Source organism: Leopardus geoffroyi, chromosome C1 (genome assembly GCF_018350155.1).
Source record: "Leopardus geoffroyi isolate Oge1 chromosome C1, O.geoffroyi_Oge1_pat1.0, whole genome shotgun sequence".
NCBI classification, from domain to species: Eukaryota; Metazoa; Chordata; class Mammalia; order Carnivora; family Felidae; genus Leopardus; species Leopardus geoffroyi.
In genome coordinates, this window is record NC_059328.1 from 203618144 (window position 1) to 203633153 (window position 15010).

At 50.2% G+C, this 15010-nt stretch overlaps 1 pseudogene; it reads left to right on the forward strand.

Moving 5' to 3' along the window:
- The first annotated feature begins 11935 nt into the window (after nucleotides 1-11935).
- Nucleotides 11936-14385, forward strand: LOC123599503 (annotated as a pseudogene).
- Nucleotides 14386-15010: the final 625 nt, after the last annotated feature.

Below are 15010 nucleotides of genomic sequence, written 5' to 3' on the forward strand. Positions count from 1 at the left end.
CCCACTAGGGCTGTGCGGCCCAGAGGCCACGCCCCCGAAGGGTAGGCGGCCTCGAGGGGTGGGGCCAGGGAGGGTCCCCTCCCCCTTCCCCGTCTTGGTCTCACCTGTCTCGCATGGGTTAGGAGTGGCGACCCGGGCTTTAACCCTTCGCTCCAGGTCTTGAGCCGACACTCTGGGCTCCGGATCTCCGCTGCAGGGACGCAGGGCATGGTGCCAGGGCGCATCTCGCCAGCACCTGAGTCATGCGGGCGCCCATCGCCCAGGTGTCCTGACTTAGGCCGGGTGCTGTACAGGCTGTCCTTGCGAGGTGGCTGCAGCCAGACTTCGCCCGTGCCCTCCCCGCCCCGCCTCCCCGGAGGCTCCGGCCAGTCCCGGGGGAACCCTTTGAAGCTGCACACGGCCTGCTGGTCCTCGGCCTGGACGGCTGGCCTTCGCCAACGCCCGTGGGCGGCCGAGGACCAAGAGCTGCACAGCCTGAGCCCCAGGGTGCGGATCCCTTAGAGTACCCCACGGAGCCAACCCCCGCAGCCTGCCTGCGAGGGCGACCCCAGGAATCTGCCGCGGCTCGCCGGCTGGCCGCCGGTCTGTGGCCCCGTCATCAGCGCCGTCACTATTAGTGAGCCCTCGCCACCGCCACCTGCCCGCTTCCCTGCGGTCAGAACCGCCGGAGCTCTGGACTGAAGCCTTCAGGACGTGGATTCCTGTCCTGACTGCCCTGTGTGACCTTGGGCAGGTGACCTCACCTCACCGAGTCCTTGGCGTATTCATCGGCGAAAAGGAGACGCTGATTTCGCACTGACGGCGTTACTGTGAGGAATCAAAATGTTTGTTGACTCTGAAGAGGAAAAAAGAAAATGGAGATTTGGATATCGCGCCTGATTTCGACTTTCCCATCTTCTCCTGTTCCTAGGCCATGGCCAGGATCTGCGACCTGCGTCTTAACGCCTTTAACGCTCAGGCAGAGGCCTCCACGGAAGCTATTCCTTCTTCCCCCATTCCATCTCCATTTCTTGCGGGAATGGGCTTTGCGGTCTACTTCTGCTTTCCCTTACATGCCATACATTCTCTAGCTGTCTCCCTTCACTGGGGAAATCATCAGGAAATGTCCCCTGTGCCCATTGGAATGTCCAGAAGGAACCTGCCTCTCGGGCTAGTCGTTTGGAAGAGACTGACCTGCCTCACCTACCACAGTGTTTCCTTAGGGCCAGAGCTGTCTGACGGGACAGCACAGCAGGATGAAAAACTAGCAATGGCAACTTCCTACCTACAAAATAGCTAATTGGCACCTTACTTAGGAAAAACATGGAAGGGAACACAGTCAAGTATGACCAGGTCTCTTTTCCCAATAGACTTGCCACCAAGACTCATTCATAAAAGTGAAAAGTGGCAAGGGCATAGAGTGAGGCTGCTTTGAGAAACCGGCCCATTGTCTCTACGGAGACCCTTGGTGATTACAGAACGTATGGTCTCCTTCAGACCTTCCCTGACCCTCCTTTTCTCTTGTGCACCCCCACCCCAGCAGAGTGAGTATTGTAAAAGACCTGAGCTCTCCTAAACTTCTTTGACCTTCACGTTCGTTCGGGTTCTTCCTTTGTGAAACAGGGATAACAACTTCAGATCGTGAGGACCGACCAGATGAATTTAGGGATGTGTACATACACAGCAAAGTGCAGTGGAAACAGCTGTCTGGATTCTTAGAGCATCTTATTCATTTACTTTAGTGCGCATAGCATATCATGCTGCAGTTATTTGTGTACATGTCTGTCTTCCAGGTTGTAAACTCATTCCAGGTAAGGATTGTATCTTCTTTATTCATCTTTGTGTCCCTGGTTCCTAGGATGTCATGGGGGTAAGCATTTGTTAAATGTGTGTCAGAGGAGTTGCTTCACTTCAGAGATGGGAGTGAAACTAGGGTAGAATTCTTAAGAAGCCAGAAGTTTCAAACTGGCAGTCTGGAGGCCAAGTTCCCTCTCAGAATTGTTTTGTCTGGTCCTCACGGTGTTAATCCGCGTAGCATTCAGAATATGAGAAAAATCAGGAATTGTCTTTGTGTTGGAGCATCCTCAAGACCATCCCCATGTCAGGAGATTTACTAGAAGGACTCACAGGACTCAGGACATCAAGTTGTACTCCCAGCTAAGGTCAACGACAGTGACGTAGGAAGGCTACACAGCTGGATTAGGAGGGGAAAAAACACAAGTGGAATCTGAAGGAGCCTATACCCTCTCCCTCCCAGGAGGGCTCACACAGCATGCTCTTTCTCCAAGATGAAAACGGAGCAACATTTTCCTGCAGTGTTTCTGCCCAAGGAAGCCTGTTAGAGACTCAGCAATCAAGGTTCATGGTGAGGGCTGGTCACAGAGACGCCTCTGCTTTGCACGTACCAAAATTCCAGACTCCTAGAAGGAAAGCAGTTGTTCAGTATCAGCCATGTTCTTTACACACTGTCTAGGCTCAGCGAACCATCCTGATCAGTTCATCATCGACTGGGAGCACTCTAAAGAGCCAAGTTCCCAGACACCAGCCAAAGCCAAGTTTACAAGTTACTTATTTGTTTATTACTTACTTACTTACTGGGGCGGGGAGTGTACAGAGAGAGAGAGGGAAAGCAAGAATCCCAAGCAGGCTCCTTGCTGACGCAGGCCTCCAACTCATGAACCATGAAATCATGACTTGATGACCTGAGCCAAAATTGAGAGTAGGAGGCTTAACCCACTGAGCCACTCAGATGCCCCACAAGCAGACCTTGCTAAGGAGCAGTCTCAACCTGCTGTGTTAACTCTTTCTGCACAGTCATATAAAAATCCAGATGTCTAGCTTATCTTGAAAAGAATTGGAAGATCTGGCTGTATCAGGCCTGCATTCCTATACAGCAACTGAGATAGGCAGAATAATAGTCCCCCAAAGATGTCTACATTGTAATACCTGGAACCTGTGACTGTATTACCTTATGTAGCAAAGGACTGCAAATGTGATTAAGGTAAAGATCTTGAGATTTTCCAGATCTAGATCTAGATCTAGATTATTCCAGATTTTCTGGGTGGGCCCAATATAATCACAAAGATCTTCAAATTTTTTTTTTTTAATGTTTGTTCATTTTTGAGAGGCAGAGAATGAGTGGGGGAGGGGCAGAGAGAGAGGGAGAGATAGAATCAGAGGGAGGCTCCAGAACTGAGCTGTGAGCACAGAGCCCCCGTGCAGGGCTTGAACTCACAGACTGTGACATCATGACCTGAGCTGAAGTCAGACACTTAACCAACTGAACCACCCAGACGCCCTGTCACAAAGCTCTTTATAAGTGGAAGAGGGGGGTCAGAGTCAGGGAAGGAGAGGTCAGGATCAGAGGTCAAAGTGATGTGATTGTTGGCTTTCAAGATGGAAGGAAGCCATGAGTCAAGGAATATGGGCAGCCTCTGGAACAAGGAAAAAGCAAGGAACAGATTCTCCTCTAGAATCTCTAGAAGGAGGGCAACTCTGCCAACACCTTTTTATACCTAAATAGGTTCTGGTATTAATTCCAGTGGGGGTGGGGATGGGGAGGGCTTCCCCATACAGCACCAAACAATTCTCAGACACCAGCAGGGTGCCTTAAGAATTCAACTCATTCTGGCACCATCTACCCAGAGATAGCATCAGATTCAACATGTAGAGGGTTTGGTCCTACACGACTGCACCTCCAACACCCTTGTTGTTAGCTGGGCTTCTGACCCACTGGCTATAAATTAGAGGTTTCCATGAGCTCCTCTTGGGTTCAATTAATTTTCTAGAATGGCTAACAGAGCTCAGAGAGACATTTCACTTACTGTATCATTCGTCTGTTATAAAAGGATATAAATCAGGAATGGCCAAATGAAGGAGATGCATAAGGCAAGGTATGGGGAAAAGACCAGGAGTTTCCATGCCCTTTCCAGGCATGCCACTCTCCCAGGACTTCCCTGTGTTCACCAACCTGGAAGCTCTCCAAACCCCATCCCTTTGGATTTGTATGGAGGCTTCATTACATAAGCATGGTTGATGGAATCATTGACCATTGGTGTTTGCACTCAATCTCCAGCCCCTCTCCCCTCTGGGGAGGTGGAAAGGGGACTGAAAGTTCCAGCTCTTTAACAAGTGGTTGGATCCCTGGCAACCAGCCCCCAACCTTAGGTGCTTTCCCCAAAGTCGTCTCATTAGCATAACAAAAGACACCTTTATCCCTCTGAACACTTAAGAAATTCCAAGGGTTTTAGGAGCTGTGAGTCAGGAATCCTAGACAAAGACCAAACATGTATGAGGAATATATTTTGGTCATCTGAATAACCAAATATATATTTTTATAAATCACAATATTGCAATCCCCATAAGACCTATTTTGGACTTCTGATCTCCAGAACTGTAAGATAATACATTTGTATTATGTTAAGCTACTAAGTTTGTAGCAATTTGTTACAACAGCAGTAGGAAACAAGTAAGGCAACAAATGGAGCTGGGCGGGGCCACCTTCTTAGGATGGACAGCAAGCTGCTTCAAATCACCCAGTCCACCGTTTACCATCATATGCTCAACTGTAACCTATTTATGTTACCCTGGCTCTTGTAGCAAGGAGTTTACAACCCCTGAGTAGGTCTTCTGGCAGGGAAAATGGAGAAGACAAGGTTGCCGGGAGAAATGTCCAAGGCATGTGAATGGAATATAGATTCTGCTTCTGACTCTGTGTGTGTGTGTGTGTGTGTGTGTGTGTGTGTACATGTTCATGCACGTGTGCACATGACTGTGAGTGTGTATGTATCTCCTGAATTAGGGCCATAATGTCTGGGTGGGTGTACAGGTAATAATCCGTATTACTAGATTGAAAACTTAGACATTCACATACATGTACAGAATCCAACAGATGATACCAGGCACTTCATTTTTCCAGTTGAATCACTGCTTTGTCCATCTACCCTACAAAGGTGTCCAGCAGGCCACTCTCTCTTTGGATCTCTCTTCCTCTTCCCCTGCCCATTGTTAGGCCCATCTTTTCTAACCCCTTCCCAGAGTCTCACCTCCATCTTGGAGCAGTGCAGCAAGGTCCTCAAAGTTTAAAATATTTCCGCCAATTCCATCTGGAAAAGATGGAACTGAGCCTTAGTGCACATCCTTCCATTTTCTTCACACTGGAGCATCTATTGGCTGCCCACAGCACAATCTTTCCAAAGGGGATATCTCCATGTCTTCTCTCCTTTTCACTGTCCACTGGTTCACGTGCTTTACTGAGATGTTCTTGCCAAAATCCCTAGTAACATCCAACTGACCAAAGCCAAAGGTCATGTTTCTACATCTTTCTCAGCCTCTCACCAGCATTCGAGACCGTCGATCCTTCCTTTCTCCTTGAAGCACTTTCTTCTTGGCTTCAGTGATGTGCCCCTCTCCTGGTTTTTCCCTGGCCTGTCCTTCTTGATGGCCTCTGATGGCTTACCCCTAACGGGTGTTTCCCACAGCTCAGTCCCAGGCTCTCTCTTTTCTTCATTTGTTTTTCTTCCTGAAGGAGCAATTATTGAAGGTAGATGATGAGTATATGGGCTTTTATTATATTATCTCAACTTTCAGGTGTATTCGGGGGTCCTTAATAAAAAGTTACTGTAACATTTTAAGGCTATTCAAAAAGGAATAGAACTAGAGTATATACATTCCCAAACCATAGAGAAAGAATAGAATAGAAAGAAATACCACCCATGAGCTGATAATTCTCAAATTTATACGTTCATTTCAGACTCTGAATTTCAGACTCAGGTGCGTATTTATTTTATTTATTTATTTATTTTTTACATTACCACTTGAAAGCCTGTTAGACATCTCCAACGGAACACATTCAAAGTAGAACTCTCGATGTCCTACCCTCATCCTGCTCCCTGCCAAACTTGCTTCTGTCCTAGGTTTTCAAGTCTTCTACCCACAGGCTTAAGTTAAAAACCTAAATACTTGTTGAAGAAATTAAGATAGGGATTGCTTCTCATTTTATAACTCAGATACCTGGGGCGCCTGGGTGGCGCAGTTGGTTAGGCGTCCGACTTCAGCCAGGTCACGATCTCGCGGTCCGGGAGTTTGAGCCCCGCGTCAGGCTCTGGGCTGATGGCTCAGAGCCTGGAGCCTGTTTCCGATTCTGTGTCTCCCTCTCTCTCTGCCCCTCCCCCGTTCATGCTCTGTCTCTCTCTGTCCCAAAAATAAATAAACGTTGAAAAAAAAAATTAAAAAAAAATATAACTCAGATACCTTAGTATAATTAAACATCTCAGTCTCTTCAGTCTGTTGTACCTAAGACCCTTTTCCCCGGCCTACCTTTAGGACAGTTTTCTTTCCAGAGTTGGTGACACTTATGTTGACTCTTGAGATGCCCAACTTTGAAAGCCAGTTGGGAAGTTGAAGTGCTCGACAAGAGAATTTGGGGCCCAGTGGGCCCTCTGGGCCCCAAATCCCTCCTTCTGGATAATAATTCCTGAGGTCTATGGCTTCATGGATCAACCCAGAGTAGGCAGAGCTTGCTTACATTTGCAGTGTTGGCTGGCTGCGTCTTCTCTCTGGGGATCTTGGCCTCTTAATTCCAGGTGGCAGAGAGAAGACTGCAGTCCACAGCCAAAACCAGAGTTAGCTATCTTGATTTTGTGTCACTCCCTGGCATACGGTGGTGAGAAGGACTCTGAAAAAGCCCCCACCTCAAAATAACTCCCCCACCGTTTGCCACAGTGACTGAAATTTCACACTGGCAACTGCTTCGTGGATAAAGCTGCAAGATAAAATTCTTTAATTCGCGAAATCTGGCATTCCTATTCTTGGCCATGGTTGCTAATTGAAAGAATGACTGCAGAAACACAGTGTGGTTTCCAGGCAGCATTAGAGTCCATTTGAGGTTAGTGGTCATACATTTGAAGTCTGGTTCTGGGTTTTTCTGCAGCTGCTGTTTAGCTGGGTCAGTACGGGCACAGAGTTGGTGAAGAACCAGGGTTGTGGTTTAGTCCAACGAGGATGCTGAAGCTGGGAGAGGTAAGGGAGCGATCCTGACTGACTGTGGAATTTAAGATGGAAAGGAAGGCAATAAAGACACAGGAGGGGGATGAGGGACAGTGACAACTCTGCCTTGTGGAAAGGGAAGAAGCACTGAGCCTGAGTCACAGATGAATTTTAATTCTACCACTAATTAACCCCCATGTGACCTTGGGCAAGAGGGAAGAGGCTTCGATTTCCTTTTCTTCATCAGGGGAATGGGGGCCCCGCCTCCCTTACCTCGTAGAGCTGTGGAGGGACTCAAAGGAGATAAGGGGTGAAGCTACCTTAAGAGCCACAAAGCAGCATACAAAGGTGAGAGATTAGCATATGTATTTCGTAAGTTCTGCCTGAGGCCATAGGGAGACTGGGGGGGGGGGGGGGGGGGGGGAATGAGGCCAGGCAAGGCCTGCAGCAACTTGTCTGGAATAGGAAGAGAGCCTGACAAGTAGCCCTGAGCCCCCACTCCTCCTTTTGCTTTCCCTGGGGAGAACAACAGCATTTCTAGACTAAGCACTTAAGAAAGTTTGTCTTGTTTCATCCTTACAACACTACCTCTCCCCATTCTACAGATGGGAAAACTGAGGCGGAAGAAGATGTTAAATGCTAGAGATGGCCCTAAGACTGAGCTCTCCTTCCCTATGTCCTAAAACATTCCAAGTTTCCACCAGAAGGCCCTGAGGCTTGATCTCTGGCCCTAGGACTCATTATTTCTGGTTCAGTGCACTCTTTTTAGTCCCACCCACATTCCACTTCCTGCCTTCACCCACCCCAGGGGTGGCAGTGCTGTGAGAGCTCAGGGGGGTTGATTTCCTTATCCTCTCCCACCTGTGCCAGCCAGCTGAGCCACCAAGAAATGGGATTGTGTGACTGAGCAGCAGACACTGTGTACCCAGGGGCCTAGGTACCTGTGTGGGGTGACCAGCTGAACCCCTCCTCTGCTCACCCCCTCACCTTGCTGCCCTGTTTGAGCCCATGCCCAGCACTTGGTAACCAAGTCAACGGACCTGCCCTCCTGGGGCCATTTGTAACATACCCCCTGAGAGCCGACCAGAGACCATAAAGAAGCCGGTGGGTCTGGCAGTGGATCTCTCACAGACCCACATCTGCTTCCCATCAAGCAGCAGACAGACAGACAACCCTAGCCAGCCCCCAGCCAGGCAGCATGGTGAGCAGGGGTAAGGGGCTGGGCATGCAAGCGAGGGTCCTAGTGGACCCAGGTGGGTGACGTGAGGTTCCCTTGGGAGTCTAAGTGTTTGCCTGGCCACAGTGTGGGGGCAGATGAGGTGGAGAGAGGGAAAGCGACTTCCAGATGTGAGTGTGGTCCCCCAGGTGTGTCGGTATGTTGAGAGCACATGAAGGGTGGAGGACATGTCTCTAAGCCTCTCTTCAGGAGCTGGGCTACTGCGGGGCTCCAAATTTAGGGGTAGGGAGTGTGGGGTAAGCAAGACTGGAGCAGAAAGTGTAGGCACTTTTCCAGAAACCTGAAGCATCACAGCAGATTCACTGTTGGCCTCTAATCCCACCTCGCAGCTCTTGGGACACATCCTCATGGCCCTGTTCATCTGATGCATCTGACCTGACCCCTCATTTCAGTAGAGAGAGTGAGGAGGAGGGGGGAAAGGGAGGGTGCTCCCACTTACGGAGAGCTGGCTGTACATGGGGCTTATTTGATATCTTTTGCCAGGGTCCCCAGCAGGAAGGGTAGAAGAACAGTTAAGAGCATGGTTGGAGCCAAACTGTCCCCACTGAATGTTAGGGGTTTTGCTCATGACCTAGAGCTAGTCGCTTAACCTCCCCGAGAGTCAGTTTCCTTATGCGCAAAATGGCATAAAGATAGTAGCTGGGGCTCCTGGGTGGCTCAGTAGGTTAAGCCTCTGACTTCAGTTCAGGTCAGGATCTCATGGTTTGTGAGTTCAAGCCCTACATCAGGGCTCTGTGCTGACGGCGTGGAGCCTAGAGCCTGCTTCAGATTCTGTGCCACCACCCCCCACCCCAACTCCTCCCCAACTCATGCTCTGTCTCTGTCTCTGTCAAAAGTAAATAAACGTTAAAAAGTATTTAAAAAAAAAAAAAAGATAGTAGCTACCTACAGCGGTTGTTGTGTAAATTAAATGAGATAGTGTACGTTGAGCGCTTAGCACAGTGCCTGGCACATAATTAATGCTTAGCGTAGGAGGACTAAATGACATAATGAAAAGGCTGCCAGGTAAGAGGTCGTACTATTTTTACATTCAAGGAAAGGGCTTAGAGCAGCTGAAGAGAAGTAACTTGTCTGAGCTCATAGAGGGAAGGGGGTTTGACGCAAAGTCTATGGGATTCCAGGGATTGAGTTCTTTGTCCCAAACCTGTTGCCCCACAGTAAGGGGCGTCGTTCCCAGCATCTCAAGTAAAGGTCAGAGTTGCCTTGCGTGGGCCAGCAGTCAAGGGAGCCAAGACGGTGTCTGACTTTGTAGACAGAGCCTGGGCATGCTCAAAGTTGCAGCAGCCGGTGCTGGTCTTGCCAGGGGATTGGTAAACCCTATCAGCACCCCCTCCTGGATGTGCGGATTTCTGTGAGTTCTGTGTCCCTAAATCCCTACATCCCAGCTTAATTCATTACCTTCTCTTACTAGACAGCAGGGATTGGAGGATGGGAGTTGGTAGGGGACCCAACATGTATGGCGCCCGTCCCCCGCCCCCCCCGTATGTGTCATGCAATGAACCAGCAACTTGTATGCATTCTTCATTTAATCCCCATAGTAATTCTAGGAGGGGGCTCTTATTACTGTCCCAATTCATGAGATAGGGGGACACCCACAGAGAGGTGAAGCTTCTTGTTCAAGGCAAATAGAGAAGTAGTGATGATGTTTGGATTAATCCCAGTCATCTTAAAAATCATCAAAAGTTAAATCATATTTAAAAAGTCAGAGAACGGGCACTTGGGTGGCTCAGTCGGTTAAATGCCCGACTTCGGCTCAGGTCATGATCTCATAGTTTGTGAACTCGAGCCCTGCGTCAGGCTCTGTGCTGACAGCTCAGCGCCTGGAGTCTGCTTCAGATTCCGTGTCTCCCTCTCTCTCTGCCCCTCCCCTGCTCACGCTGTCTCTCTCTCTCAAAAATGAATTTTTTAAAAAGTCAGAAGAGTATTAAATTTATGGATAAAGCATCCTCCTTAAAAATTATGAAATATTCCAGATACTCAGGAAGGCAGAAAAAATAATAAATACCTGTAACCCGGCCTAAGAAATAGAATCTCTCTCCAAACTGCATTCACCTCCCTCTTCTACCAGAGAGAACCATTATTCCAAATTTAGTGTTAATATTTCCTCTTGCTTTCTTTGTTTTTGTAATACACACACACTACGAGAATATACAGCAAAGTGTACATTTATCTGTAAATGATGCACGGTATTGTCTTACGCATTAAAGGTTTTTATCAATAGTATCCGCTTGTATGATTCTTCCTTACTTTGCTTTTCTTTTCCGGTAAGAAATTTTTTGATAAGATTCTTTCGGGTAGTTCATCCATTTTCACTTCTGAATCACTCTTTACCCATTTTCTGCTGTGGAAGGACATTTAATTGGCCTCCGTTGCTGTGGTGCCGTGATTGTTCTTGTACCTGTTCTTGTTTACCTGTGTGTGAATTTCTCTAGAGCAAGAGCATCATCAGCTTTCCTAGATATTGCCAAATTTTTCTCCAAAAGAGATGTGGCACGTTAGGCTTCTACCAACAGTTTAAGGGTTCCCATTTCTCCACATCCTCCACATGGTTCGGCCTTAGAGCTTGGGTGAATCTGATGGATGTGCTCATTTTTTTTTTTTTTTTTTTTTTTTTTTTTTTTACAGAGAGAGACAGAGCATGAACGGGGGAGGGTCAGAGAGAGGGAGACACAGAATCCGAAACAGGCTCCAGGCTCCGAGCCGTCAGCACAGAGCCCAACGCGGGGCTCGAACTCACGGACCGCGAGATCATGACCTGAGCCGAAGTCGGCCGCCCAACCGACTGAGCCACCCAGGCGCCCCCTCATTTTATGTTTAAGGCCTGTGGTAATTACTTCTCAAGCAGAGCATGAAGGTATACTCTGGTATCCCACCTGCCACACTGTTATGTATCTGTTAGTGTATGAAACTCTCCCTTCCCTGGACAGTGGGCTACTGAAGGCCAGTGTATTAGATGCCATGCGTCTCCAGTGTCAGCCCAGCGTCAGGAACATACTAGAGGCCCAAATGTTTGATGGAGTGAGAGGGTCAAACCTTCTTGATTCTCATGAGGCTCCCCAGGAAGGGCAGTGACCTTTGGGATTTCTGGGGCCAAGCACTTTATCCCAGTCCTGCTTTGGGGGCCAAGAGTTCTTTGACCACCAGCCTAGAATCACGTGGGAAAGACCTTTTCCCCAGCCCCACTCCACTCCAGAACTGCGCACACCCAAGAGAGGAAAGGACAGCACACCCCCTTCCATTTCAGGACCACTTTTCCCTTCCTTGCTGGCCTTTCTAGCTGTAACACGATTCTAGAGTTCTTCCTGCTTTCAACACCTCCCCCTGGCCTCTGATCCCTGAAACCTCTGATCTTGTTTCTCTCACCAAGGGTCCTTAATTTCTTTCTGAGCATGGGTGGATTGACTATCATGCTCTGCCAGACTCATCTGACCCCCCTCAACACTCCTCACGGTGCTTAGTCACTGAGCAAGAAAGACTATGTAATCTTGGAACTGCCCACATCCGCTTCCTTTGTGGGTTTTGGCCCCCAGCCCCCTGAGCCACTGCCTGTTGATCCTCAAAGCCATCAGTAAAGGCTTAGACACAGGAGGTGGGGCAAGGAGAGCAGAGTCCAGGAACCTTTGTTCTCAGCCAGAGAACCACTCAAGAAAGGATTGCAGGTGGGAACTGTATCCAGGCATGGCAGGTTTCTCTCTGCTAAGAGTGTTCTCTGCCCTTTGCCTGTTCAGCGTGAGTGCATTTCAGTCCATGTGGGGGCAGGCTGGCGTGCAGATTGGCAATGCCTGCTGGGAGCTCTACTGCCTGGAGCATGGGATCCAACCAGATGGGCAGACGCCCAGTGACAAGACCATCGGTGGAGGGGCTGACTCCTTCAACGCCTTCTTTAGTGAAACTGGGGCTGGAAAGCACATGCCCCAGGGAAGTGTTCGTGGATCTGGAGCCCACTGTGATTGGTGAGTGATGATCAGTCCCTGCCACATATGTCACCTTGTCCTGGGTACCACAGCGAGTCCTCCGAAACTGGAGCACTAGAATTTGTAGTTCCCAGCTGCAGCAGCCAATTAAACTACAGATCTGCTGCCACTCAGCTCCAGAGTCTCAAGGTCGCTCCACATCCCTCACATCCCTTTCCTTTTTATTGAAGAATACTAAAAGTCAAGGGCAATAGCAGCAGCCTGAATGGGGCTCCTCTAGGGTAGGCCTTGGGGCCTAGTGACCCGGCCCCTTCTGGGAACTTTGGGGAGCCAGGTTGCAAGGGAAGGAGGGGTGTCTAAAACGCTGCCCATTAAAGACGAGGTTCAGATGGGCGCATACCGCCAGCTCTTCCATCCAGAGCAGCTCATCACCGGCAAGGAAGACGCTGCCAATAGCTATGCCCGAGGTCACTAACATCACTGGAAAAGAGCTCATTGACCTGGTACCGGACCGAATTCGGAAGCCAGTGAGTGAAGGGCTTAGGGCTGGATTTCTGTAGTGAAGGGATCTGAACACCAGACAGGAAGAGGAGCTTCAGCCCTTGAGAGAGCTTCCTCCATGAGTTTTAAAGATGCAGAATCAGGACCAGTGAGGAGGGGCATTCCACTCTGATCAGGGGAAACAGGGTGTAGGCTCCAGACTAAAGCCAGATGTCCTCTTTACCTCCTATGGCAACTGGTCCAGGCTGGGCAAAGTGACCACCAAAGGCAAACATGTCCACGGGCTGCCTGGCCAAGCTATGGCGGTCCACGGGCATTCCCAGAATATCACCTTGTATGGCAGGGATGTGGGCAGAAGGCCCTGTGAAAAACAGGGATCCAAATAATCCTGGCCCAAGGCTCTAAGAATGACTTTGGCCTCCACAGAGGATGGGGATCAGGTTCCTAGATTATTGATCTCAGTAAGGAAGCCCTCCAGAAACATGTGAAATTAAATCAGGGGTAAACAGGTATGAAGCTGGGCGGGGTTGGCAAGTTATGATCACAAAAGTGACTATGTCATGAGATTCAAGAGAGCTGTGTGCGGGCGCCTCAGGAGGTTGTAGAAAGGAAGAAGAACAAGAGAGAGGGGGGGCCCTCCCTATGAGAATCTATTTTGTGCATTTGGAAAAGTCTTCCAAGGATTTAATGCATTTTGGGGGGGGGGGATTTGAAACAGCATGACTTGGCTCTTTCCTTTCCATCAGCTTCCTGGCCCACATTTCTCTTCCCCTTCCCCTTTCAGTCTGACCAGTGCACAGGACTTCAGGGCTTCTTGGTGTTCCACAGCTTCGGAGGGGGCACCGGCTCGGGCTTCACCTCACTCCTGATGGAGCGGCTCTCGGTTGACTACGGCAAGAAATCCAAGCTGGAGTTCTCCATCTACCCCGCCCCCCAGGTGTCCACGGCCGTGGTGGAGCCCTACAACTCCATCCTGACCACCCACACCACCCTGGAGCACTCGGACTGTGCCTTCATGGTGGACAACGAGGCCATCTATGACATCTGCCGCCGCAACCTGGACATCGAGCGCCCCACCTACACCAACCTCAACCGGCTCATCAGCCAAATCGTCTCGTCCATCACGGCTTCCCTGCGCTTCGACGGGGCCCTCAACGTGGACCTGACGGAGTTCCAGACCAACCTGGTGCCCTACCCTCGCATCCACTTCCCCCTGGCCACCTATGCGCCGGTCATCTCTGCAGAGAAGGCCTACCACGAGCAGCTGTCCGTGGCAGAGATCACCAATGCCTGCTTCGAGCCTGCCAACCAGATGGTGAAGTGCGATCCCCGTCACGGCAAGTACATGGCCTGCTGCCTGCTGTACCGCGGAGACGTGGTGCCCAAGGACGTCAACGCCGCCATCGCCGCCATCAAGACCAAGCGCAGCATTCAGTTCGTGGACTGGTGCCCCACGGGCTTCAAGGTTGGTATCAACTACCAGCCACCCACCGTGGTGCCCGGGGGTGACCTGGCCAAGGTGCAGCGCGCCGTGTGCATGCTGAGCAACACGACCGCCATCGCCGAGGCCTGGGCCCGCCTGGACCACAAGTTCGACCTGATGTATGCCAAGAGGGCCTTTGTGCACTGGTACGTGGGCGAGGGCATGGAGGAGGGGGAGTTCTCTGAGGCCCGGGAGGATATGGCTGCCCTGGAGAAGGATTACGAGGAGGTGGGCATGATAGTGTGGAAGGGGAGGGAGGGGAAGAGGAGAGGCATGAATACTAGGGGATTCCTGTGTGTCTGCTGTAATTAAAGGACCGTGGGCTTACTGTCGCACAAGGGTCTTTTTTCTCTCGGGGGGAAAAAAGAGAGAGGTAAGAAGGCTGGGATCTCTGCCTGGGTTCCCCAGAAAGCAGACCTGGTTCCAGATTTTGTTAAAGAGGCAATTCCAGGAAGCAGATTGAGGGCCAAGGAGAGTAAAGCAGAGAAGGAGGCAGAATTCATCCTAGAGAAGATGCAGCCGAATAAATGGCATCTCAGAATCATTCCTTGGGTGGGTGGGGGGGGGCAGGAGAGGGGGTGTGGGTGGGGAAATTCATGCACCTGCTCCCTTCCTCCATTGGTCAAGCCTTCACCCCATCAAGCATGAACTCCCCTGCACTTGTGAGGTTGCACACACTTGGTCTGTAGCGTCACCAGGGAAACCCTGGTCAGGAGGTAATTGAAGTTGGTCCCAGGCACACAGGGCTGCAACCAGAGCCTGGTGAGACCAGGAGGGTCGGAAGTGGTGACTTAGAGGAGTCTGACACAGCTGGGGCTCACTAGGCCTCCCTGCAGATCGAAGGTTTGTCTCTTTCAGGCAGGAGGTTTGGGTCCAGAAGATCCAGAAGGTGGCATTAAGGCCGAACAG